Source organism: Pinus tabuliformis, chromosome 6 (genome assembly GCF_031772625.1).
Source record: "Pinus tabuliformis cultivar Carrire ecotype Pingquan chromosome 6, CPIR1, whole genome shotgun sequence".
Lineage (NCBI taxonomy): Eukaryota > Viridiplantae > Streptophyta > Pinopsida > Pinales > Pinaceae > Pinus > Pinus tabuliformis.
The window spans coordinates 1,244,948,530-1,244,971,492 of NC_142292.1; the positions used below are offsets into that span (position 1 = coordinate 1,244,948,530).

The 22,963-nt window shown below is 37.8% G+C and overlaps 1 protein-coding gene and 1 pseudogene across 2 annotated transcripts in view; one reads left to right on the plus strand and one right to left on the minus strand.

Moving 5' to 3' along the window:
* The window catches only part of LOC149263190 (uncharacterized), a 141,010-nt gene that overhangs the window by 98,798 nt on the left and 19,249 nt on the right, over positions 1 to 22,963 (plus strand). The window lies entirely within an intron of this gene.
* LOC149263191 (31 kDa ribonucleoprotein, chloroplastic-like) lies at positions 9,202 to 9,796 on the minus strand (annotated as a pseudogene).

Below are 22,963 nucleotides of genomic sequence, written 5' to 3' on the forward strand. Positions count from 1 at the left end.
TTCGGAGCCACACAGTCTCCTTTGTTGCGCTGCAACAACCACATTTTCTGCCTATGTAGTGGAAATTTGTTGGAATGGATTGTTTGCTGATCCAAGACTCATAAGTTATCTTGAAGCAAACATGAATTTGTATATCCAATTAGCTTTGTTAATAGGGCAAGATTGTTCTCTGCGATAGATAATTGCAAGTTTAAAATTTTTCATCATTTACATTACATTCATCCCATAAGATCATATCATCATTAACAATTATGTAGAGAGAACAATAACATCAACAACGCAACAGAATAATAAAGAACAACAAAAGAAAAGCATACACAATAGAGAGACCAGGATTTAGGTCAAAGACCAGGGAAAGACTCCACAAGGAGGTACACCCAACCAAATTCTTCTGTTATTAGATATTCATCAAATGTTCCACTGAGATATAATGCACAATAAGTATGAGACACATCCTACATCATCCAATACGTCTGGCAGCAAACAAATTTACACAGGTCTCCATATCACTGTGACTAGAGTACTGCAGATATACTGTTATCACTGTTATGTAGATTACAATTATCACTGTCATGTCAAGGTCAATATCATGTCAAGATCACTTCCATATCAAAGATCACTGTCACTATCATCCATCAAGGTCACTGTTGTGCAAACAAGGTCACTGTCTTGCTGTCCCATAGATCATTGTCTCACTGTCAAACAAGGTCATCTATATAGGGTTACTGTCATTAAAAGTACTGTAATCATCGTCATATCAAGGTCACTGTTACACATCAAAGTTACTGCTAGCAAGGTCACTACCGTTGTCTTTCATCAAGATCACTGTTATGTAACCAAGTCACTATCATAGTCATGTATCTAAATCACTGTTATGCAACAGGGTCATTGTCATTGTTACATATTACGATCAATAATCACATCAAAAATCACTGCCATATAACCATACATCTTTGCCATGCGAAACTGTCATCCAAACCATACATTGCTGTTATAAATATTCTATCTTAAATACACTGTAGCCATATAGCACATTATTACTGAATGTAAGGACTAGTTATGCATCATAGGTTACTATCATATTTTATGGTCATTGTGTTATGTCAAGGTTACTGTCATGCTAGGTTACTGTCACCCATCGCTGTCGTATGCTCAAAACATTACTGCTATACTATCTAGACATCAATTGCTAGACTTCTCTAGCATATGCATTCATGATCACTCAGAAAAATTTGATTCTCAGAGAATAATACATGCCTCAGAAATTACCAGATAGGCCACAAATAGAAAGAGAGTCATAAATATATTGAAGTGAGCCTTAGATTATTAATGCAAGCCATAGAAGAGTATGCGAACCACTGTTGAGATATGCAAGCCAGAGAAGAACGTGCGAACCATTGTTCGGATATGTAAGCCAGATCCATAGAGTAAATACGAGTTGTAGAGATATATGGGCCATAAGAAAAAGAATGCAAATCATAGACAATGCGAGCCATAGAGAAAGACGTGTGACTATAATGTGAGCCTCCTTTTTGAGCTATTTTATAGTGAGCCTCCAATGAATGTGAGTCACACAAAATTATATAGTGAGCCTCCAATGAATGCGGTCCACACAGAATTACATAGTGAGCCTCCAAAAATATAGATGCGAGTTACATAAAGAAATGCAAGCCATAGGATAGTAGAGCGAGCCATAGAAGCAAACCAAAGACATTGCGAGCCACAAAGATGCGAGCTGATTTGCCTCAGAGAATGCACAATCGATGCCCAAAAATGGAGAATACTGCCAATATATAGTTGTTTCTATGTGCGAAAGGTCACGTCCCTTGTATGAACCTACTACTTCTATTTGGTGACCGAATTTGAAAATTCAAATTTAATATTTCCCTCCTTGAATTGGAGTTGACTTTAGCAGAATAAATATTTCCTTTGCCCAATTTAAATTCCCTTTATTATGAGAAGCTGACTTGATGAAGACCTTGATAATTCATATCAATTAATAATAATATTTGTTTATCCAATCAAGTGCAGGAAGGGGCTTCAATGGGGGAATTTGGTTCCTATGGGAAATTCGTCCCATAGCTGCCCCAATTTTCAACAAGTTTGAAGTCCTCCATCATAGAGTATTTGAGCCCAAAGTCTTGAGTTCCCTTCAAGTACCTTCGAACTCTCTTTGTAGCACACCAATGTCCTTCACAATGTCGTTGCATGAACCTAGAAAGGATCCCAACTGCGAACAAAATATTTGGTCTAGTAGTGGTAAGGTAAATTAGACTCACCACACGCTATGTATATTTAGCTGTTGTTGGAAACACTGAGAGGGGGGGTGTATCAATATTTCTTTCAATTGTTATTTTATGTCAGTGAAGGTTTTTATCAGAAAATAAACTAGAACATAATAGATAGAATAAAAAATATTTTATTGCTCAAAATGGTGAGGAATCCAATCCTCTTATACAACAAATCAGGGGCCAACATGTACAACAATACCTTTGACTTTTTCAAGGCTCCAACCTTGAACAAACCCAAGTCAAGTTGAAGACTCCAATCCTCTCAATGACTTCCAAGCTCCAACTTGATAAAAAAATAAGGACTCCAATCCTTCCAGCAACTCCAACGTCCAACTTGGTAAAAAATTAGAACTTTACAAGATTACATACTTCAAAAAGGACTTCAAAATGTCTTCAACAATGCTCAAAGGTTGCCTTTAATGATGATTCAACAAAGCTACTCCATAAATGTCCTCATCTGGCTTCAACAATGCTCCATTTGATCTTCAATAATGCTCCATCAAGTCTTCAAAACATCTACAATATTCTTCAAAAAAGCTCCATGGATGACTACTTCAACAAGAGTCAATATGTCTGCTCCAACAAGTCTTCTTCAACAAGCCTGCATAAAGGTTAACAACTCCTCTTGCTTTGCTCCAAAAGTGTCTTCAATGATGCTTTAAGAATGATCACTACTTAGCTTCAATGAGCCCATTCACATCTTTGAAACTACCTCAAAAAGTCGACTCCTAGTCTTCCAAGGATTGTCTCCAAGCTTGCTTTAGTAGGTCTGTTGAAATATGTAACTAGGTTCGGTCTTCATAATGACCATATGTAATCATGATTTTATGTATTTAATGAAAAGAGAAAAATAAATTTATTATTGTTATTCTTGAGTCATGGGTTTTATGCTCAAGGGAGATTTATTTTTTGGTCAAGCACCCATTGAGTGCTTATAGGGCTTGTCATTGAGTCTACAAGTCAATTGAGTCATTGTCATGTATGGAAGACCCTTTTGGCCATGTTACATATTGTAAAGAAAATTTATTTGAGTCAAAAGAAAGTCAAAAGACTCGCCATGACCTCGTCATGGTGCAAAGATCAAGTTGGCCTACATGAAGGGATGAGTCGGCCTAAGGATAGCAATTCATACCTCTCAAGTTCCTATAAATAAGAAGGAACTCGACCTCATTTGGACACACTCTCAAGCAAGTTCGATCTCCACAAGATAGAAGCTAGAAAAGGATGAAAAAGGAGAAGAAGAGCAAGATCGAAGTTTTGGGTCTCTCTCTCTCTCTCTCTCTCTCTCTCTTTCTCACTCTCTCGTGTTAGAGTTTTTATAGTTACTGGGTAAGACGAAATTCTGAAGCTGCATCAAAGCTGTGAAGTTGCATCAAAGCTGTGAAGTTGCAGCTAAGTTGAAGCTGTGAAAGGTCGAAGCACTGAAGTTGCTGGGTTGAAGTTGCAAAAGAATCTGCTAGTCAAAGTTACAGAAGAATTTGTTGGGGATCAAAATTGCAGAAGTTGCTAGAAAGTAGGAAAGATTTGACTTGGTCTTGGAGGACCTTGGTCAAGGGTCATAGATCTTGGAATTCGTTAATTGAATATCTATAAGAAGAGAAGAATTCTTGCAGGTTTTCCTCTCAGTTGGAGAGGTTTTGGCCTTGGTTGATCGCCTATATCTTGTGTCCTCTTGTCTCATTGTTCTTCATTGTTTGGTAGCTGTTTGATGATAAGAACACTAATTATAATCAAGTGAAAGAAGAAGCTAATAAATTTAAGTAAAAATACATCACAAACAATTATCAAAGTAAGAGAAATCACCTATCTTGCTGCCCCTAGATTTCTCAACAAGGTCCTCAAATTTAGCTCAAGAACTAGCCCCAAAACTCCCCAAAAATTCTACTCAAGTTTGCAAGGAAGCTCTGTTCCTAGAGCTCGAAAATCTGAACTCTTCATAGGTCTAAATGTCTTTTCACAAGGTGAGACATTGCTCCAAGAAGGTGGCCGAAAATCTGAGGTTTTGCTCCATATAGATGGGCCAAAAATTTGAGGTTTTGTCTCCACAGAAAGGGTCGAATGTCTGAGGATCTGTCTCCACAGAAAGGGTCGAAGGTTTGAGGTTCTGTCCCACGGAAAGGGCCGAAGTTCAAAGATTTTGCTCCACATAAATGGTCGAAAAACATAGGTTTGTAACAGAGCTTCACAGGTATGAAATCTCAGCCACAAGGTATATAATATTTGCTTCATAAAAAGACAATGAAATCTACTTCAAATGAAAGTCAAGACCAGGTCCAAGTGAGGAACAGATTCTACTCCCAAACGAATCCCAAGAAAACCACAAAAAATATCACCAACTCCCCCCCAAAAACACCTTGATTCTTTGTCTTATCTTTTTGCTCCTTAGTTCACGAGGTGTGAACTCCTCCTTGTTCTTACCTCAGATCCGAATTCTTCTATGCTTTCTTGATCGAATGGGTGGTTGAAATGGAGGAGTCATAGCTCCTATTTATACTTGTTCAACCATAATTTGAAAAGACATGTCTTTTGGGGTTTCTCATGTAGGTCGACTTATGTAGGCTTGACAAAATGTAGTTTTTCATCTTGAAAATTCAAAATCTCTTCAATGAATAGGAGTAAGGGGGAATGTAAGTGCTCGTTGGAAAGGGCTGGAAGTCTTTTATGAGCCTACGACAATTTCATCCTTAGTTGAAGTCCGTTTGACATCAATAACAATTTATTTTTCCAACAACTACATTTGCAAATTCGTTCCCTTATGATTTTGTCTTCAAATTGTACTCTATAGGAGTAGAGAGAGGATTTCAATCAACCTTGCCAAATTTATTCAACAACTCCCTAGTTTATTTATTTTTGAAGATGAATGTATATCTTGGATTTTGAGTTACTTCAAATGTTGAAGTAGTAGTGAAGCTGTCCCATGTTTGTCATCGCAAAACCCTTCTTCAATTCTTTCTTTATGGATGCTCATGCATTATATAATTCATTATTCCTATTATCAAAATATCATCTACATACATCACAAGGGATATGACAATTATGCCAAATTCTCAAGAAACGAAGCTGCACCATCAAGATTAAAATGCTTGAAATTGATCTTCTAGCGATGCTCAGTTAGCTTTTCATGCCATGTGTGTGGCATTGGATTTAGGCCATACAAAAACTTGATAATATTGCATGCCTTATGTTCAAGTCCTTCTAGTTGACACATCTAGATGATCTCTCTTTCAAATCTCCATTCAAGAAAGCTTTGTTCACATCCAGGTGATGAATCTTTTAGTTATTTTGTGCTGCCAAAGCCAACAAAACATTAATGGTAGCCAATTCTGTGGTGGGGGAAAAAGATTCCTCCTAGTTTATGCTTTCTTTTTGTGCATATCTTTTTGCCACAAGCCTTGCATTATGATTGTCAAGTGAGCCCTTTGACTTGTACTTGTTCTTGTAGACCCACCTGCAGCCAATTGGCTTACAAACGGAGGATTCACCAACTTCCATGTCTTTTTCTTGATGAGAGCATCATACTCCTGCATAGCTTCTTTCCTCTCATCACAAGGAACAACTTCTTCAAAGGAAGTTGGTTCAAAGTTAGTAGATAAATTCATTTGACAATGATATGAAAATTCATATCATTAATATAAGTCGATTCTGAATCATCCACATCACTTGCATTGTCTTGTTTTGCAGAACTTCTAGTTCCCACCTTTCCAACCTCATTAAGACGAACACTTTCAAGTGTCTTTGTTATGAATATAATTCATAACAATTAGATAAATAAAATAAATATTAATATTAAATAATTAAATATTATTTAGGTTAAATAATCATTAAATTAAGTGAATGGGCATGTCTAAGAATACATACCCATTCACGAAAGGTCACCTACTGAGGTATAAAAGCAGGGCCTCATTGTAATCTTATATCATCTTATACAATTTCATATAAATAATAAATTATTATTTTGAATTCTTGTGTGTATTTTTAACAATCAAGTCTACAAGCTATCAGTTTTCTTGCTTCAGCATAGTTTTTATGTTACAGTGGTATCAGAGCCATGGCACACGATATAATCATGCGGGCCTTTGAATGTTGTTCGCCGCACAATGTGCCATTACGTTCACATCCTAATTACTTTGAACAGTTTAGAATTCAAGAAGTATTTCAGCGTTTAGAGAAATCATGTGCAGAAGTTTCAGCATGTTGAAAGAAAATCAATAATAAGGAAGATGATGAAGAGAAAAATGAGGAAGATAATGAAAAATATCCACACGAAGATGAAAATGAACTCAACAACGACCGTGATGAGAAGGATAGTCAAAGTGGGTATATGAAAACTAGAGAAGAAGACCACTCAAAATCCGAATCCAAATGGGAATATGAAAAAAAAGTAGTTCATCTTGTTTCTCATTCAAATTAGAATGAACTTACAGAGCCCCCTGAAATCACAGATAGACCAATAAAGAGGAGGAAAAAACGAAGTGCGTAGCACAGGGGCCACGGTGAAGCAGGAAGGGAAGGTGAATTATGTTTACTCGGAGTGCATTTTCGGAAAGCATATAAAATGTCAAGGGGCAATGATAGATTGTTGTCCAAGAATTGCTTCCACCGACTGCAACGCCGAGAGTTAACTGGCAAACTGCCAAATAGTTTTTGGGATTACCATTTACGAGCCTTGCACGTAGGAGAAAGAGTGACAGACCTGGTCATAGCAAATGACATAATATGTGTTTTTTTCACCATTGGGTTTTTCAAAGCCTATCTCATCCCATACGAACGACGAGGTGGGGAATTCTCTCCCTTGACGGACGATGATGGGAAACGTATAATATTGAAATATCTGATGGAAATTGGATTTGTCTACTACAATTCTAATAATAATTCACTCATAATCGTTGGTTGTGGTGAATTTTCGGCACGCCTCAAGATCCTAAGCCTAGAAATAGGATCTATAAAAGCAGGACAAAGCAACGACACAAGTTTCATAGTCGACAAAACACGCCGGATCATTCTCACCAACTGTCGTGTGGTCAATCCTGGACCTATTGTTTCCGACGCTACGTTCCTCAATCGCGAGGAGATTCCTGTTTATCCTCTTTACCGTGACCCTGTTCACGATTTTGGATTTTTGCGTTTTGATCCAGCGTCGCTTCAGTTTATGAAATGTGAAGAAATCCCTCTTGCGCCAGAAGCTGCGGTGGTTGGATTGGATATCCGGGTGGTGGGTAATGACGGTGATGGAAGTCTTTCCATTATGACAGGAACCTTGGACCGAGTGGATCAAGAGGCCCCTCACTATAAGAGTAATGGCTACAACGACTTCAATACGTTTTATTTTCAGGCAGCGTCAAGGATATACGGAGGGACAAGGGGCGCACCTGTAATTAATTGTGATGGTCGAGCAGTAGCACTGAATGCTGGCGGCAAAAATGACAGTTGTACAACATATTTTCTTCCGCTGGACAAAGTGCAAAGAGCGTTGAAAATTATACAAAACTCTAATGACGGTAGTGTTGTCGATATTCCTCGAGGCACGCTCCAGATGACCCTTGTTCATAAAGGATTTTCGAATTTTCGGAGCTCGACCATTAGAATGTCTCCCAAGATCGAAATTCTATGATACTCAAGATTGATAGATATTCTGGCGGTGGTTTTAAATCGAAAAAGACTTACTTGTATGGATTTTTCAATGTGGCACTGAAGCTGCAAGCTTGTTACACTGCCGGATCGTCACCACGTTCTATTTGTCTAATAGTGATGTGTATCCTAATCAGCACGATGAGTTAGATTTCGAGTTTCTTGGGACGATTCCGGGGGAGCCTTACACACTCCATACAAACACCTACGAAAACGACAACGGTGATGGTAATATTACCAGTCGTATCGGAAGAGAACATTGGTTTCGTCTTTGGTTCGATCCCATGCAAGAATTCCACAATTACACTATCCTCTGGGCTCCTCATCAAATCATGTTTTTTGTGGACAACATTCCCATCCGACAATTTCGGAAGCTGAAGAGTGTGAGAAAACAGTACCCGGGGAAGCCAATGTCCATCTATGCAACCGTGTGGGACGGGTCCGACTGGGCAACCGATGGAGGGAACTATAGAGCAAGACCGGAAGACGTGAAAGTAATGTTGGATTTCTCCATGAGCGATTTGCCCAATCGTCACCTTTTCAACGAAGCAGGGGGACTATTGACGACCGTCGGTTCAGAGATTAATACAACCATGTTACAATTTATATATATATTAATATGGCTGATACTACTGTCATTACATAATATATATAAATCATAACCTATATATTATAACCTTATAATAAATATATAGATAGTTATATAATTTAATATATTACAAAAAAAATTTCATAATAATAATAATAATATTATTATTATTAATAAAAAAGAAAAAAATCTATATTAAAAAAAAGTTTGAAGTTAAAAAAAAATATTATAGAGTTATAAAAAAAATAAAAATATAGACTTACAAAAAATAGATAAATCCAAAGGAATATCATTGACTAGCTATAAGACGAGAAGAAGGTCCCCTGTGAAGAAAACCCCCGACGTTAAAGCTTTGAGGACAAAGCTTTCGAAGGAAGAGGCTATGTTATGGATATAATTCATAACAATTAGATAATTAAAATAAATATTAATATTAAATAATTAAATATTATTTAGGTTAAATAATCATTAAATTAAGTGAAAAGGCATATCTAAAAAGACATGCCCATTCACGAAAGGTCACCTGCTGAGGTATAAAAGCTGGGCCTCATTGTAATCTTATATCATCTTATACAATTTTATATAAATAATAAATTATTATTTTGAATACCTATGTGTATTTTTAACAATCAAGTCTACAAGCTATCAGTTTTCTTGCTTCAGCATGGTTTTTTATGTTACAGTCTTCATGAGTCAATTTGGACATTTTTGTGACAGTCCATTCTTGCCACAATGAACACAATGAAGATCATATCTTTTTTGGACTATGAGAGTAATATTCAATTTGAAGGGCTTCCCATCCATATCATAGCCGTTGAGGGCTGTAATGACATCAATAACTTCATTCTTTGATGAGTGTGTATTGAATCCAAAGCCTTGTGACTGCTCAGTTTCTCTTTCATATACAACTCTTGCTTTCAAAACCTCTCTATGTATGATAAATAATTGCAACAGGCTATAGTCATCAACTTGCCATGGCAAATTCCCCACATAGATTTTGTTGTAAGAGCCAACTTGAGATGTCCTTTCAACTTTAGTTCCTCGAGGAACAACCTTGTTGACTGTCAAAAGTATGCCTTCAAAGTTACGTATTTTGAAAATCCCATCCCCTTTATTTGCCTCTTCAATAGTGCCCATGGTTAGTGACAAAACCAAAACCACATAAGTTTTTACTATCTTTATCTACAATCATATTGACATCCAACACTTCTCTGGTGCCTTCAAAGAGCTGGCCACACTATTGGTTATCTAAGTTGAAGGGAAAATTCACCACAAACCGCTTCGCCATCTTGGATAGCATGCATAGCTACATTGGTTCCCTTCAAAGGTATGTTGGTTCATCTTTCACATAGATAGCACCAAGAGAGAGGAATTATCCATATTCCAATGGTTGAGCAATATCTTCTCAATGTTCTTTTCATAAATCTCAAGGTGGGCCATGTTTCTGGTGGTCATTTGGAATGTCAATGGCATTCTCTTAAATAGAAGATACAAAGATTAACTTAGTCGATTAGGGTTTGGTTGCAAAATGTGAGTCTCTTGTCTTCAAATAGTATGAAAGGATGAGAGTGAAATTCAGTATGATTTTATCATTCCACAAGGTTTATATTTCATGTTGTATATGCTTATCTTTTCTCAAGGCATGCAATGAACCAATCATTGCTAGAATTTGACCTATGAAATTATTGTTCGAGAAGTCTAAAAGTCACAAATTGTGGAGATATCAATCTTTCTAATTTATTATATGCCACAGTGAAAACACACATGTCCTTGGCTTATCCCTAGCTTGGGAGGGGTGAAGCCCCATCAAGAATTGGTTTTGAGCCCACAAGACAAGGGCACACGCCCTAAGAGAGTTATTGAGCCTACATATCAAATTTGAGTAGGTCAACATTAATCATACCTAGTAATACAAGAAATGAAATCAAATGTGGGCCTTAGTCAAAAGTACAACTATATGATGATACATATGAATGGGTCTTGGCCATTATGCTAATAAAATTCGACAAAGCAATGGTAGAAAGTAAAAAGGAAATTATGTTTTATTGGATCAGAAAATCATAACCAATAGAAGAAGACCTAGTGGCAAAAGATGTAGGTCAATAATAGATAGGATGCTCACTATATGGAGAAATGACAATGAATTAGGCAAATGTAGATTGAAATAATGCTGAGCAGTGAACAGTAGAGAATAGTGAATGCATGTGAAAACACAACATATGAAAATTAAACGTCGATGTTTTTACTAAATGATGACCAACAAATGTTTCTATAGGGTGTAGACATTAGGCCTTGCTAGCAATGTTAGGATGATAGGTAGATTTCCATGTGACAATTTGTATGACTTGAACAATGTTTTTTCATAGGTGATTTTAAAAGCCCAAGGATGGCATGGTCATATTATACACAAATGAAGAAAAACAAATTGTATAAGATTGAGGCATTCACACAAGCAAAGATACACTTTGATAGTTAGAAGAGTTGTGTAAAGGAGAAGCCCTGTTTTGTAGAGGAAAGAAGACTCTTTTGAAATACAAAGTCCGTTTTTAGTGAAAGTGATAAGTACAACTAGAGCACAAATTCGTTTTTGGAGAAGAAAAATGTGCCATGGTTATGTTAACGGACATGCTGTAGTAGACACAAAAATATTGTTCCTAGAAGGATGCCAAGCCTAGTAAATATTGTGTAGTGTAGGGCACAGAGCAAGCTGAGATTTTTAGACTATTTTTCAGTCTAGGAATATAGACATGGTTGGAATCTATACTGTAGGTAATTTATTTGTTTGAAGTTCAGAGTGTTTGATTGGTCATAGAGTATTAATGGATTTTACTTTTTCTTGTTGAGAATGTTCATTTATCGAAATTTAGGGCTTGAGTGGCTCTTGGTGAACACCATATTTTCTTACACAAATTTGGGTGTTAAGTTCCACCATATGTTCATGGACATTATATGGGGTGAACTGAAAATTAGAGAGTTCACCATTCAATATCAACAATTCGTGGATATCATACAGAACTAACATTACAGAGTTTGCCTTCACAGTTGATGTGTACCTTGACTATATAGGTACATTTTTGTGGTTTTTTATTCCAACCAAAAGCTTGTAGTAGAGTAGTATTGCATGAGATCGAGAGTGTTTGGAGACTATCTTAGAGATTAGTGTTCTAGGAGGACAATACTTGTTATGCAAAAGGATGGAGCTTCCGACTTTTTTCCAGAGCATTAAAATAATGAATGAACCAGAGCATTAATAATATTGAATGAATTCACATTACCTTATTTAAACATCAGAAGGCAAACTATAAATGGGCATCACATAGGAAGGAAAACTGTCACTAAAGAAACACAGACTGAGTACACCATCACAAGAATCTCTGTATCTTTGATCATAATATTCTAGTCATCTTAGCACTTGTAAAAATCATATAATTTGATAAGCACACAGCAAAAAGACCTCTTTTGTTTCAAAATCCAACCTTCAATCCTTACCAAATGATAAGATATATAACGAATTACATTATCTCAACTGCCACTATTTTTTTAGGGAAAATAAAACTAAATAAAGTCATAAAAGTATTAGATCTGAATATGATTGCAATGACACTCGGATTATTGAATATTGCTGAGGTCAAATCTGCCTGGATTTGTTGGTCATATCTGTCATTTGGAACTTGTACTCTGGATATCCTTTTGACTGCCATTTGTCGTCTGTCTGCTGTCTTGGGATCTGGAAATATATTTTAATATGATTTTATGCCTGGAAATCTTGTTGAATGCTGATTGTGCTTCACTAAATTGGGAAATGATTCCTGTGCCAAGAAGAATGCCTTCCCATTTGATCCTTCGAATACCAATTTGGTGTTGATGTTTTTAATTTGCTTTTCCAAATGTTCTATCACGAGCTATTGCTTCCACGTGTCCTCAATTTATGCTTAGTGCTTTTTAAAAAACACTCTGTTTGATGATCTCATTGGTGCATAATATTTGACATCCACAAATTTAGGTGTCTTTATAATTTGCTGTAGGTGATCATTTGTTGATTTGTTTTCCTCATTTGCTTGCGTGAATTTGATCCTATAGGCTGTCGAAAATTGTGCCCCATCCCTTATCCACCGTTTCATTTCATAGCTCAAAAACTTCTGACAAACAATCTTGAAAGCACTCTGCATATCTCAGGGTTAAGATATGTGCTATTTGACAACTTTTTGTGACAAGGCCCTCTATTTTGTGTTGCTATATCTCAAAAACTGATTGGGGAAATTTCAATAGCCATTTCGATCCACACTTGGCACAAATTTTAGTAGGGAAATCATTATCACAGCCTGGGTGAATTAACAAATGGAGGATTCCTGTAGGTTGCTGCAGTGGATGCTCTATCTTTTCATGCAATTTTCAAGATTTGGTGAGTACACACCATGTGAGATCGAAAGCAATTATAGGAAGATCATCCTTACTTGCAGGCATGCTGCCTTCGTTTATACAGATATAGCATTGGCAAATATACCATTCAACAGTGACACTCTGTTTTTGTTCATTTGCAAAGAGTGCTCCTTGAATGCAAACGATAGCAAACCCCAATGTTACAAAGAAGTAAACAGTTGAATGCAGAAATTTCTCCTTAATTCGTAAGCACTTGTGTGTTTGCAGTTTGATGGCATTGGTGACGATGGCGCCATGCTTTAATTCAGATGTAAGGTTGCAATCACTAAGTGTTGAGACGCTCTCCATCGCATTACCGGGTGCTGGTATTTCAACAATGCATGATAGGCCCCTCAGATTTCGAGCACACCTTCATATCTTAGACTTGGCTCACTTTCAGAAGAAGCTTAAAATTGTCACCAACTTGTGTCAATACCAGGACAATACACTGCAATTATGGATCATGTACTCAATCGATTGAACTCGTCTGGATGTAGGAAATTAATACTGATTGAATTTCTAAACACTTGGCATTCGAATATCTGACACTTAGCACTTTGCTAACAGGTCTGTCATTGCCTAACACCTGCACACTCCTTGAGCTTTCTATTTGCAATTGTGGTCCTTGCTATTTATTTGATTTTGGCTCATAGTTGGTAGTTATCCCACATTGGTCTTGTGAAACAATACTTCGTTGAATATATACATGAGTTGTTACATGGCTACACCGACACGCAGTGCAAAACAACGTCTCTTGTGGGCTTAGCTCGGCGCTTGGTCTCTGGGCTTGTGTTGTGACTAGCAATGTGTGCTTTACTCCCATGTGTTGGCTTGCAGGTTTGGCACTTAGTGCTCAGTGAATTTGAAGAACAATTGGGCCTCTGAGGCCCATAAATTTTTAGAAAAAATTATATGCACCCCTGTAATAAGCCTGAGAACCAAATTGACTTTTAAAAGCCAACCCTGTTTTATTTATTTATTTGTCCAAACCTGTAACATTTTTGCCCCAAATTCCATTTAATTGTCATTGGCAAAATTGGCACCAACAACTGGTTTTAAGCTCTACGAAATGGCAAAAGTTCCAAATGCTACAAAATAATTTGGCAGCTTCTGCAAGCCTGCATAACATTTATGTAGTGCTAACAGAACTTACTGATCCGACCCAGTTGGCTGCTCATTGGGAGAGAGAAGCCAAAGTGAAGAGAATCATTCTTGATTCTGTAAAGGATCATTTCATCTCACATATTTTAGATGAGAAGATGAGTAAGAATGCTTGGTGCTTTGGTTGAGTTATTGGTTCCCAACAGATGCTTTTGTGCAATCAACTTTCAATGGGTCGCATGAGCAAGTAAATACCATGGTGAGCTACTTGACTAGGATATGTGGGATTAAGCATCAATTGGCTACCATTGGAACAACAATGGAGGATTAGTAGTTGGTTCTATTTCCTTAAAGGGACTTGTTTATTTCTGGATGCTGTTTGTTCAAACTTCAAGGTGTTTGTGCTCGATAGATTACACCAAAATTTCCAAACTCTTGAGTTGATTTTGTTTGTTAGGGTCCTAACTTTGGACGATTGTTTTGCGCTGACTTTGACCAACAAAAGCGGCTGAGTTTATCTCTCCTTTGACCGAGTTGTTGTGAAGAAGTTTGACCAGACTTTGACTACTGTTGACTTTTTGGTTAGGGCCGATTTGACTGCTGTTGACCAAGGACAAAATTGCAGGATTGTTTTGAGCAGTGATTTGGCAAGTCAATTTTGACTTTGACTTTCTGTATTATTGTACTCTCTCTCTGCTGAACATTTGATATAATAATAAGAAAAATTGATCAAAGGGTTTTTCCTTGGCACCTGCCAAAGCTGGTGTTCTCTTGTTTTGGCTTGTCTTTTGCATTTTATTGTTCATGTTCTATCTACAGTTATTGTCAATGCGATTTATGGTTAATGTGATTGCTATTGGAAAACTAATTTGAAATTGTCATTGGGCTGCTAAAGGACATTGAAGTAATTGTGCTAAGCATGGAACATACCATTGTTAACTAAAATTAACATGGAATCAGAGCCTAGGTGCAAAGAAATCCCAAGAAAGAGAGGGAAAAACAATCACCAAGAGAGATTTATTGGACAAGTTTCAATGGCTTTTACATCTTACTTCAAGACTAAGGACAATCTCAATGACAAGTTTGACTATCACGCATGGAAGATGACTTTGGACCTGATTTTGGAGGAGCATGAAGTATTGAACTATGTGCAGGGAAAAGTGGTGGAGCCTCCTTCAAATGCATCGGCTGTTGCTAATACGAAGTATAGAAAAGGTGAGGTCAAAGCAAAGGAAATTTTGATCGACTCTATTCAAAAGCATTTGGTTGTTTATACTTTTGATTTGAAAACTTCTAAGGAGATATATGATACGCTGGTTGGGATGTTCAAAGTGAACAATGCAAATCAAATCCTCTTTCTCAAAAACAAGTTGAAGGATATCAAGATGGATAAGGGGAAGTCTATTCAATCCTACTTCATGAGAATAACGCAAATCAAGAATGACTTGCTATCTATTGGAGAAGTTATTGCTTACAGGGAGCTCACTCTCATTGCATTTGGAGGTCTTCCAAGATCATGGGTTGTGTTTAACACCACCATTCTCAACAATGACATGATACTTGGTTTCAATGAATTATGGGCTCAATGCACTCAAGAGGAGACTAGGATGATGGAGAGAGGCAAGCCTTCAAATGGAAATGAACCTACTGCCTTCTCCGCTCATGCAAAGAGGAAGACTAATGTTGGTCCAAGAAGACAGGGTCAAGGATTCAAGAAGGGATTCAAAGAAGGAAGAAAAGGAAGGTGCTACAATTGCAACAAGTTTGGTCACTATGCTAGAGAATGCCCTCACAAGAAGAATTCTCCAAGGGATGATGACAACAACAACCACAACAATTTCAAAGGCAATGGCAATCAAAGGAACAACAAATTCAACAACAAAGGGAAGAGGAGTGTTCCCGCTACTCGAAATGGAAATGGTCGACCTCCGAAAAGGACGAGAAATACCAGTTGTGATGAAAGTAATGTTGTAGAAAAACAAGATGAATTTTATCTTATCTTCGCTCTATATACTGCCTCTCCTCCAGATGCTTTGGATCATTTGTTGATTGACAGTGGAGCCTTAAGGCACTTTACTGGGTACAAGGAGGCCCTCTCAAATTTGGTTGAAAAGAAAACTAATTTGAGGATCATACTTGGAGATAAAGCCACCTACCCCGTGAAAGGGATAGGTACTGTCACTGTTTACTTGAATCAAGGTCAAACCATTCACCTACAAGGAGTATTGTATGTGCCCGAATTGAAGAAAAACTTGGTGTCTATTTCTGCAATGGAAGGCTTCAAGGTAGCATTCATCGATGGAAAGGTATATATTTGGCAAAGAAATCCTAAATATATATTTACTCTTGGATTTAGGATTGATGGTCTCTATCAAGTTGGAGGAAGTCCTTTGGGAGCTTTGGCAAGCAATACTTCTCTTAAGTTTGAGCTATGGCACCGAAGGTTCGCCCACTTACATTACAAAGCCTTACCTGGGTCAAAGAAGATGGTCACAGGTATGCCCATGTTCAATATGAACCATGAAGGTGTTTGTCAACATTGTGCAGTTGGGAAACTTACAAAGGGACCATTTCCTTCTAGTGAAAGCAAGACCGCCAATATTCTGCAATTGGTCCATTCTGACCTATCTGGTATGTTGCCTGTAACATCGTTAGGAAGATACTTATATTATGCAATCATTGTGAATGACTTCTCACGCAGAACATGGATCTATTTCTTGAAGAAGAAGGATGAAGTGTTCGAATGATTCTGTTCTTCCAAAGCATTGGTGGAAAATCAAACAGGGAGGAAGATAAAGATATTGAGGATCGACAATGGAATCGAATATGAATTTAATGAATTCAATGAACTTTTGCAGAGAGGTTGGCATTAAGAGGGAGACAATTGTTCCATACACTCTTGAGCAAAATGGCATTGTTGAAAGGAAGAATCGAACAATCATGGAAGCCACTCATGCCATGCTCCATGATCAAGGTCTACCAAAGTTCTTATGGGGAGAAGCTACCAACACTACTGTATATGTTCAAAATAGGAGTCTGCATCAAGCATTGGATTTCAAGACACCCGAGGAGGTCTTCACTGGTAAGAAACTTGATGTTTCTCATTTTAGAATATTTGGTTGTCTCGTGTATTTTCATGTGCCTAAAGAGAAAAGGAACAAGTTGGAAGCTTCTGGGAAGAAGGGTATATTCGTTGGCTACAGTGAAAATTCGAAAGCATATAGGATCTATGTACCTGGTCAAAGAGATGTCGAAGAAAGTCGTGATGTTACCTTTGATGAAGACACTGCCCTTGGGAAAGCCAAAGATCTCCTAATTCCAAGGAAGGACAATAATGAGATTGCAAAAAAACAAGATGAACCTCCGACAGATGAGCCTATGCCCGATGTTGATGGTCTGATGGATCCCTATCGACCCACTTCCTGGTGATCCCTGTACCCCAAGGAAATGACCACTATGGCTGAAAGACACTCTAGAAGATGCTGAAAGACACATTGCTCCAAGAGGGACATTTCGTGAAAGTATGAAGCCAAATAGATATCAAGGGTACCTGGCTACTATGAGTACTATCGTTCAAGCTGAACCATGCACGTTCGAAGAAGTCATAAAGCACCAAGTATGGGAGGATGCAATGAATGAGGAATATGAATCGATCATGAAGAATGATGTCTGGGACATGGTGCCTAGACCCAAGGACAAGTCTGTGGTCACTTCTAAATGGCTGTACAAAATTAAACATGGAACTATTGGGGGTGCTGAAAAATATAAGGCCAGGTTCGTTGCTCGAGGCTTCTCTCAAAAGGAAGGAGTGGATTATGACGAGATATTTGCATTGGTTGCTCGATATACCATTATCCGATCTATTATTGCTCTAGATGCCACCCAAGAATAAAGCCTACATCAAATGGACGTTAAGACTACTTTCTTGCATGGCTCGCTTAAGGAGGAAGTCTACTTGGAACAACCTCAGGGGTTCGAAGTACAAGATTGATGGACACATGTATGCGGGTCGAAGAAAGCCCTCTACGGCTTGAAGCAAGCCCCTAGGGCTTGGTATGAGAGGATTGATATCTATCTTATGAAGTTGGGATTCATAAGGAGCTATGCTGATCCCAACTTATACTTCAAGGTTGAAGAGGACATGCCTGTCATTTTGGTCCTTTATGTTGATGATCGCTTTCTGACAGGTGCCAACCCTCTCATTTGTCAATGCAAGACTTACGAGTTCGAGATGAAGGACCTAGGATTGCTGCAATACTTTCTAGGCTTGGAGGTCTGGAAAAAGCCAAGCGAGACTTTCCTTTCTCAAGGAAAATACATTGTGAAGTTGCTAGAGAGATGTGGGATGGTCGATTGCAAGTCTGTTTCTACTCTGATCGAACTCAACTTCAAGAAGCTATGTGGAAGTGTTGTTGGGTTCGAATTGACAAACCCTTTCGAGTATCGACAACTTGTGGGGGCCCTGATGTTCTTAGTAAACTCTTGTTCGGACATATGCTTCACTGTGAATACGTTGAGTCAATTTATGGTTGAGCCTCATCACATTCATTAGATCGCTACTAAGAATCTCTTAAGATATCTCTGTGACACAATCGACTATGGGCTGAGATACACTACAGGGAAATTAAGGCTACATGGATATACTGATGTTGACTGGGCTGGTAGTGTGGTGGATCGAAAGAGCACCTCTAGATGTGGCTTCTCATTGGGGTCTGCTTCGATTTCATGGATGAGTGGGAACCAAAAATCAATTGCGTTAAGCACCGCCGAGGCCAAATACATTGCATCTAGTATGGCCTATTGTGAAGTTGTTTGGTTGAGGAGTCTCTTCAGCGAGCTATTTGAGCTCGTGTTGGATACCACCGTGATCTATTGTGACAACCAAAGTGGGATTCGCCTTTCAAAGAATCCCGTGTTCCATGACTGCCCTAAGCACATTGATATTAGGTACCACTTTATCCGAGATATGGTACAACAGGGAGGAATAATGCTCTAGCACATCAGGATTGATGAACAAGTTGCTGACATCCTCACGAAGCCCTTAGGGAAGGTCAAATTCTTAGCCTTCTAAGAGAGACTTGGAGTCGTGGAAGGACCCTCCCATGAGGGTCCCGCTTGAGTTGGACATTGAGCTTTGGGAGCTCCTGGGGGCTTGGGGTACTTCTTGGAGCTATGAGTGACCATAGGGTGAGTGGTTCACCTTCCCCTATAGGTGCGCTGTGTACAGGGTGAGTGGTTCACCTTCCCCTATGATTGATGATATATGCATAGGATGAGTGGTTCACCTTCTCCTATGGCATATGAGCAGGATGAGTGGTTCACCTTCTCCTGCGGATGCCCCAACATACATCCTACCCATGTAGTCTGGGACTCATGGGAAGTACCTCTCATCTGGCCAATGAGTTGGGAAAAGAGGATAGGGACCATAGCACTACAGATGGACGCATCGTGTACTACCGTACTCCCTATGTCTAGGATGCATGGTGTTCAACAACTTGATTTGGGATCAAGTTTGATTGGGGTTCTACCCCTGGACTGACTTTTGTCAGTGGAGAGTGGTAAGGTCTTGTGACTCACTCTCGATCAATTCTTCTTCATTATCTATATCAGTGTTCAGTAGAGTTGAGACGAGATACAAAGATGGTACATGACAACAAGATGGCATGATGATCGATGATGATGGATGGATTGGCAGGTGGAATTCTCCCTAGTCGAGAGGGAGTGTTAAAATTGGAAACTAGGGCCAAATTCCACTTTTGACAACTCATTTGGAGATGATGATTGCATTTAATTCCTTTTTTCGAGATGACCAAATCGACCTAAAGATCATCAAATTTGGACAAGGGAAAATTGTTTTTGAGGTCAAGCCCACACATGTGCAAATTGCCAAGGTCGGCCACATCATCATGTAGGCTCATGAAGCCCAGGAGACATGTCACTTCACCCTCAACGATTTGTATAAATAAGAGAGACCTCAAACCTCATTTGGCATCAACTCATAACACACATCTTCTCTCCCCTCATCTGATTGGTTCGTACACCTTATTGGGCAACTGATTTCTCTCACACGTGTGGCAAGGAGGACCACTTTTTGGGCAGATTACAAGGCTGGAATTTCAGAGCTGCTGCAGGGTTTTACTGGCATTGACCAAGCACTTTGACTCATCCTTTGACTACGATTTTTGTGGGAAAATTTCATTTTTGGCAGGCCCTACTGTTTGGCATAGAAATTGAGAATTTCTGGGCACTTTGACTTGCGTTGGCTGCATGTTTTTTTGACTGCAAAGTTGACTTTAGGTTGACTGAGTTTGACTGCTGTTTGGATCACTGTTTTGGGTTGACTTTGGCCAACAAAAGAGGTTGAGTTTCTCTCTCCTTTGATCGATCTGTTTTCAAGAAGTTTGACTAGACTTTGACTATTGTTGACCTTCTAGTTAGGGATGATTTGATTGTTGTTGACCAAGGACAAAATTGCAAGACTGTTTGGGACAGTGATTTGGCAAGTCAATTTTGACTTTGACTTTTTATATTATTGTACTCTCTCTCTCTGCTGAACATTTGATATAATTATAAGAAGAATTGATCAAAGGGTTTTCCCCATCTTGGGGTTTTTCCGTGGCATCCGCCAAAATTGGTGTTCTCTTTTCTTGGCTTGTCTTCTGCATTTTATTATTCATGTTCTATCTATAGTTACTATTAATGTAATTGCTATGGAAAAACTAAACTGGAAATTGTCTTTGTGCTGCTAAAAGACATTAAAGTAATTGTGCTAAGCATAGAACATACCATTGTTAACTAAAATTAACATCTTATAACCTATTTTCCATTTGCCTTTAAAGTGCACGGCTGTCTAAAGCCATTTAAAAACGCTAGGAGAGCAACATGTGCTCTAATTAACCTTGTTTAAGTTGTCTTCATTGATGCCTATGACATCTTTGTACAAAAAATTATATGGGATCTAAGAGGAGTATAGAAATATGGGTACCAATTGAGATGTAGCAAGAGACATGGTTTTGGTGGACTTATCTTTAATTTTCTTTCCAACTTTGCCTATCACATTTTGGCACACCTTAGCTAAGGAGAGCATAAATCGAAATGGATTATGCAAGAAACTAAAATTTGTCTAGGTTTAATATATAAGATTTTTTAATTGGAATGTTCAACCCTTTTAATTTGGGGATTTCAGGATCATAACTACATCCTCTACATTGATGACAGAACTATCATATGCAAAGTGGCTATCAAGTAGTTGATAGGCATTACCACTTGCATTTGACAATAACAGATTTTTACTTTCATATCATTCAAACATCCCAATACGTTAGTTTTAAAGAAGTTGGTCTTATTGTTACTAATGTAATACAAGTGAAGTGAAGTGAAGTGAAGTTGGTCTTATTGTTACTAATGTATACTAATGTAATACAAGTGAAGTGATTTAGGTATAAGATTTGACTAGCATTAATGATGAAATCTCCAAATATTGAGGCTTTAAGCACCCTTGTAATGAAAATCCTTAAAATTCTTTCACAATTTTTAGAGGGAATTTTAATAGTTGGAAGTTGTTAATTGTTTGACATTTCTAAAGTTATGCCCTTATGTTTATTAATTGGTGTTCAATCAAGTAAATAACTTGAATGATTAGTCATGTGTTGACTAGTCTAGAGTTAGGATGACTGGTAACTAGTATCAACAAAGGTAGTTTAAGTCAGCCAAGGGTTATTGTTCCTTCCTATTGCTTGTATAATTAATACTTGTTAGCTATGTTGTAACTTGTAAGATGGGATAATTAAAGGATATTATGTGCAAGAGATAACATATATCCCTCTGTTTGCTTCTGCTGCTCTAATATATTATTTTCCTTTGTTCATAATCTCATGTCTCTTTCCTTATATTATCTTATATGTGACTCCTTTTTGCACCATCTTGCGTATTTGTGGGAAGATGTTAATTGCAACACATTGGTACAAATTTGAATCGAAGACACAAGGGTGTGAAAGACTATATGTCAAAGCCCAGACCAACCTTTTAGGTAGCTATAAAAAAGGAATTGTCACATATTATTGTATCTGATCAACCAATCAAGATATAATAATCCATATGACTATATAATGCCATAAAAAGATAACTCTTAAAGCATATGATGATGTATAAAAAAATGATGTTACAACATCTTCCCCACCCCAAACACTTGGGTAAATGACCTTGATGATGACAATTCTCACACATTGTGATGTCCTTTTGTTAAAATGGCCATTTTTTAGTTTGTGTGGATTACCAGTTGCAACAATCACCACTTCTCTAGGTGAGTGCAATGGATACAAGTGTCATTGTGATTCATCTACTCTTCACAAGACATGGTCCAACTTTAGATGACGTTGATGCATTATTAATCTAAGTGAGTCTCTTTGGAAATACCTTTACTCCTATGTGGTCCCATTGTGCGCATCAAAACACCCATGTCTAGGAAGCCCTTGTCTTCACATTTCTATGTAATCACTTCTACTTGAGGGTTTTTGGTTGACACTTAACCCTTTGAAGTTCCATTGGATTATTATATTGAAGGTGCATACATGAGTTGATGTATGTATCCCCAATATAAATATTGTCTCTTTATGATTATATATTGAAAAAATTGTGTCCCATTGCTCTGGACTTAAACTCTAACACATTACAAAACAAAAAGAGAATGGCTGTATTTTTGTAGGATTTTGTTGCTTTGTTGTAGTATAAACTATTATGGGATGGTCTTTAATGAAAATATTTTTTTTGAATACAATCTTCATTTAAGGCCTCCATAGATTTATGTTCCTAAAAATCTCCAATTGAAATATTTTGCATCTTTGTAAAAAGTCTTCATCAATTTCTTCAAAAAGTTGACAACATTGAGTGTATAATTAACTGGTCAAGGCTTCTTAAGACACAAAATATGAGCTAA